Source organism: Scyliorhinus canicula, unplaced genomic scaffold, assembly GCF_902713615.1.
Source record: "Scyliorhinus canicula unplaced genomic scaffold, sScyCan1.1, whole genome shotgun sequence".
NCBI lineage: Eukaryota > Metazoa > Chordata > Chondrichthyes > Carcharhiniformes > Scyliorhinidae > Scyliorhinus > Scyliorhinus canicula.
This window is the reverse complement of record NW_024055445.1, coordinates 142,440-148,381: the sequence shown is the minus strand read 5'-3', so window position 1 is coordinate 148,381 and position 5,942 is coordinate 142,440.

Sequence of the window (5,942 nt, the reverse complement as noted above, 5' to 3'; positions counted from 1 at the left end):
CAGTGAGACACAGCGTGTCAAATACTGCGGCAGACTGTTAACTGTAAAACACAGATTTAATTTCAGTGCGCTCTCAAAAAACTATGTTTCTTCCAAGAGCGAATGTGTGAGTTATTTCAGCTTGTCCTGATCACTACATTAATAAAGAGGATCGGAACACTTTTAGACGCTCTGGGCAGGTTTAGCCTGTTGGTCAACAGAGATAAAGTGGAACATTTTTATACCTTTTTCCAAAATAACATTTTGTTTTATTTAAACCTCATTAACATTGACGATCCTGCTGGGGTTCTGATCACCAATTTGAACAAGCTCTTTCTCTGAGGTTTTTGTATGAGGATGTCTCTGTGCACAGCACTGTGACCCACTGTAGTCACAGTGACAGACACCCGCACAAAAACTGCACTCACTCTCTGTTCAGTTCTGCCGCTCAATATTCACTTCAAATAGACGATTGCCCCTAATCTAATTTACAATTTAGGCAACAGTTTATCAAACTCAATGTACATGGATTTTCCCAAGTATCACAATAATAAAGCGAGGATTATATCCACGTCTGTAATAGCTGAAAGTGTTAACAGTAAATGTAAACAGGCAAAAGCTCATCCTATTAGATCGATTGGTTTGTTCGGTTTTACTGTTTAATTTTCTCTGTGTGAGTTATGTAAGAAGCAGCTTGTGTTTAGATTCTGATCACTGGCATCAATATTACATTTGGATCAAGTGCTGACCTTCAGGTTAAGGTGCAAGTTGCTGAATTCCCTCTCGAGCTGTTCTTGTGCGGGTCCAGCCCTGGTTCCTCTCGCTGTGGTTTCTTGCACAGTAATAGATGGCGGTGTCTTCGGTCTTCAGGTTCGTCATGGCCAAAGAGAAGCTGTTGGTTGAAGTGTCTTTGGACGCAGTGAATCGATCTTTAATGGCTGCGGCGTAGTTGTTGTTGGATGAACTATAGTAATATACCAACCACTCCAGCCCCTGCCCGGGAACTTGCCGGATCCAGAACATATTGTAGCTGCTAAGATCGAAGCCGCTGGTTTTACAGGTCAGTGTCAGGGAGCCTCCGGGACGCCCGGTCTCTGCCTCCGGCTGAGTCAACACAACATCCGACTGGACACCTGTAAAAATATATCAAAAAGCCCGAGGATTAATGCTGGTGAAATGATTGGTGACTCTGGAACATTCCAGAGAGAGACTAACACTGAGACAGTAACAGTGAGAGACTTGGACAATAAAAACTACTCACGGGATAAGAAAGTCAGCAACAAACTGAGAGAAATGGCCCACCTCATCCTTCTGGTCATTTGGGGGAAATGGTTGTGTCAGGAACTCAGTGACCAAACCAACTCCCGGACTGTTGGATTCGGGTCCCAGTGAGCGGCATTTAAATACCCGGCAGAAGGGGGCGGCTTTCCAGGCGCCGCCTGTTGTTTCCCTGGTGGAGGCGGCGGCTGGATCCACGTCCCGCCTTCCACACCCCCAACAGAATGGACACAGAGATTTACTATAGAATATTATTAAAAGTGGATATTTATGTGTATCTGGATAGTGGTTTGTCTGACTAGATTCTTAGTGATGTCCTAATTGGTTCGATTGGCGAAATTACATTTGCGCATCTGTTAAAAAACGATTCCATTGTAAATCCAGTCCCTTTATTTCGACAGACAGCAGAAGGGAATAAGCATAAACAGATTGAATTCTATTGTCAGGGAATAAGTCGTCTATCAGTCTGATTTGCAACACTCCAAGTCGCTATCCGATTTGCAAAAAAATATAATTTATCAGGGGAATTGTCAGCGATTAATGTAACTAAATGCGGGAATGATGATCACGATTCCATTCCCAGTGTGGAACAATGTGGGTTTGGAGACAAGAAGAAACTCTCACATTACACAATGTCTCTCTTCACATTTCTGGAACTGTCCCTGAGCCTCAGACAGCCCTGTGAACATTAGCGGTAAAAGAAGCCGCTTGCCTGATAATTCATCAGTCAGTTGACAGAGAAACATAAAATTCACACCAGCTTTTGACGGAGAAGTTAATGAATCAGAACGGACGCGGCGATCAGCAAAGTTATCCTTCAGCATCCAAATCATTGCCGCTAATTTTATTGGTCACCGGTAGTCTCACATTCACTGGTATTGGGAACACAGGATATCAGGACTTTGCTGCATATTACACAATATCACAAGAATAAATGTTTTATCTTCCACGGAAGCAGGTTATGAACTGGTAATTTCTCCACTCATTGGCAGCAATGAGGGAGATTGTTAAATAATAGAAATCAGCACAACTTAAACTGTACAGAACACGGTGTTAATCGGGTATAAGAGACGCCTCCGTTTGAATGAAATCAACAACTCGGAGAATAATCCAGGAATTCCGGCGGGTTGAAGGCAGTTTTAAGACTTTCTTTTAATTTAACTTATTTTTTTTTGCAATTCTACTGATCTTATTGGGCTTGGGGATTGGATCCATCAACACCACTCACTCTCTCTTGATTAGGTTAAAAAAAACGGACTTTAACAACTAGTGACCTTTACTCGGAACGAAGATAAATTAAATAACCTCAGAGTGAACAGAGAATTCAGTGAATATATTTATTTAGATGAAATACCATCTAAAACTTTTACTTCATGTGCGACTGAAATATTTACTGTTTGAATGGATACATCCCATTTAATCCATTCATATTCAGGCTAATCTGCCCCACACAGTATTTGGCAGCAATCCAGCCGCCTGCAGTCAGGGAGGCTCGAATGTTCAATGTTGTTTACAGGAAGCATCTGGATTTTATTTTCAAAGATCTGTTTGCTCAGTACTGACCGCTTGGCTGCAAGCCAACTTCAAACTCGTAACATTGTCAATGAGGACTATTTATAAACAAATCTACCCAGCAACAGTACTGGAGATCATTTTACGTTTTAAATTGTGAACCTATTTGAATTGTTCCCATGTCTAAGGAGAGTTATCCAGCTTCTCTTGCCACTCTTAGCAACATAGCCGGCTGAAGGATCTCTCCCACATCTCATAACATTGTGATGATGGATAGAAATACAATTGGACTATCAGACAGGGGCCCATTTGTAACAAATCAACATGTATATTCTTGTCTTTTTTCCTATATGTTTCCATGGAACGCGGGACTCACTGGCAAGATCGCCACGTGTTCCCTGTCCCTAATTGCTGTTGAACTGAGTGGTTTGCTGGGCCAGCTCAGAAGGAACTGAAGAGTCAGACATGTTGCTGTACGACTGAAGTCACATGTATGTGAGACCAGGGAAGGTTGTCAGATTTCCTTCATTGGTGAAGCAGAGAGGATTTCATGGCCACAGTTAGTCTGTATTCCAGATTTATTAATTTAACTCAAATTCCCCCACCGGCCATGGTGGGATTTGTTCCCGAGTTCCCACAGAATTAGCCCGGGCCTTTGGATTATTGGTTCAATGGCATTAATACTCCCCCGCCCGCCCACCCAAAAGATAAAGGGATTCCTGCTTTGATATCGGGATGGATGTTGGTTGGATGCCTGAATATTTTGATTGAGGAATCAGTGAATGGTGTTGATGGATGGATAGATGGTCTGAAAGATGTTGTTCTACATTCTCAGTATTGCGCTTGATAACTTCACAAATTAAAGCAGGTCCTCTATAGTTTGCGTCAGAATGGCACAATCGGTGGCTGAAGATTTTCTGGGTGAATTCCATCCCCAGACTATCTGGAACTGACGAGCTGGACGTCACTAAGAGGAAACTGGAGATATTCCTGCGGTTCTGGCGATTCTTCTCTGCTGATCGTGAATCTTTATCTCAAAGACAGAAAGCGGGAACATGATTACGTTGAGGAGGGACAGTTGTAATATTTGGAGCATGAGGTCATTGCATGTACAATACGTCAATCCAGATGTCCTCACCCAAATTAATGAAGACACCAGACTGAAAACATATTAAAGTGAAAATAGAAATACGGTGAAACTCAGTGGACAGCTGCAGACATTGAATTACTTTACAAAACAGTGTAATAATAAATCGGGATTTAAAGGTGCATTAACGTCATTAATACAGACATTAGATACAGACATTTTCATTTCCACCATCACTTTAAAAATCATCTCACTCTCCAGTCTGGAGATTCTGAGGTGATTACTGACCAATGCAGCGCAGAGGCTGCTGGGTAGCTGCACATAATCCTTGGTCTGGTTTTATTCCATTTCACTTTGAATTCTTTTCTTTTATAAATTTAGATTACCCAATTATTTTTTCCAATTAAGGGGCAATTTAGCATGGCCAATCCACCTACTCTGCACATTTTTGGGTTGTGGGGGCGAAACCCACGCAGACACGGTGAGAATGTGAAAACTACACACGGACAGTGACCCAGAGCCGGGATCGAACCTGAGACCTCAGCGCCGTGAGGCGGTTGTGCTAACCACTAGGCCACCGTGCTGCCCTTTCACATTGAATTCTGATGCATATGTGACTTCTTGGTGACAGAATGGTCAATGCTATCTCAATTAAGTTTACTCTGAATAAATTATGTTAAACATACGAATATAGGAAAGAGGAGCGGAAGAAGGCAATTCAGATCTTCGAGCCTGCTCCGTCATTCAATCATCATGGCTGATCTCTTCCTGGTCTCAAATCCACCTCTCTTAAATGAATTGCATTTACATTTTGTAAAAGAAAATGCGGATCATAATTGGTGAATATAACTTTTTATGTAGTGAGTTGATGATAATTGATTAATATCATTATTTAACTTTGTGAATTGTGACAATTGGTAATATTCGCCACGGAATTGCTGAACAATGACCATCTCCAGGAAAGTAGAATCTAACCATCGCTCCTTGACATTCAGTGATATTGCCATCGCTGAATCCCCCACGATCAATACACTGGGGTTACCACTGACCAGAAACTGTACTAGACTAACCATATAAATGCTGAGGCTTCAAGATACGGTCAGCGTCTAGGAAGCCTGCGGCGAGCAACTCACCTCCTGACTCCCAAAGCCTGTTCACCATCTGCAAGGCACAAGTCAGGACTGTAATTGAATACTCTCCAGTGGCCTGGCTGGGTGCAGCTCCAACAAAATTCAAAAAGCTCGACACCATCCAGGCCAAAGCAGCCCCGGTTGACTGCCACCCTCTTGCCACTCATTCCATCCACCACCGACGAACAATGACAATAATGTACCACCCACAAGATGCACTGCAGGAACGCAGCAAATCTTCTTTGGAACACGTTCTAAACCCAGGACCATTACCTCCCAGAAGGAAAATATAGCTGACAAATGGGAAGATCACCACTTGGAAATTCCCCTCCAAATCTTCTTGTCCCTTCCCTGCTGACGATGTCGAATGTTTATTGAGATTGATGAAAGTATGGTGAAGAGGTCTACCTCCAAATCACTCACTATCCTGACTTGGAAATATATCACCGAATCTTCGCTGTCGCTGGTTCAAAAACCTACAGCTGCCTTCCTAACAGCATCATCGGTGTACCTACACCAGAGTGACTGTAGAGACTCAAACAGGCAGCTCACCTCCTCTTTGTGAAAGGCAATTAGCGATGGACAATAAGTCATTGCTTAGCCTTCGACGGCCCCACCGTATAACTTAATTTAAAACTGTACTTTGTGGAACGATGGCAATTTGTGAATCTAACTACTTATATTCATAAATAAATGAAAATTGGTGAACATAATTGCTATGCTTCTGAACATTTATGACCTTCGCCTTCTCTGCTGGAAGATATAAGACATCCCAGAGGAGATTCATGATGCAAAATCATAACCAATACCGGAAAACAAAGTGGACAGAGGAGACTGCAGCAACTATGGACATATATCATTCACAGCAGCACTGGGAAGGCTTCTCCACTGGTCACACTTTAAACACTTCATTTGCTTGCAGGCTGAATGTAGCTGAGAACAATGTGTTTGCGTCG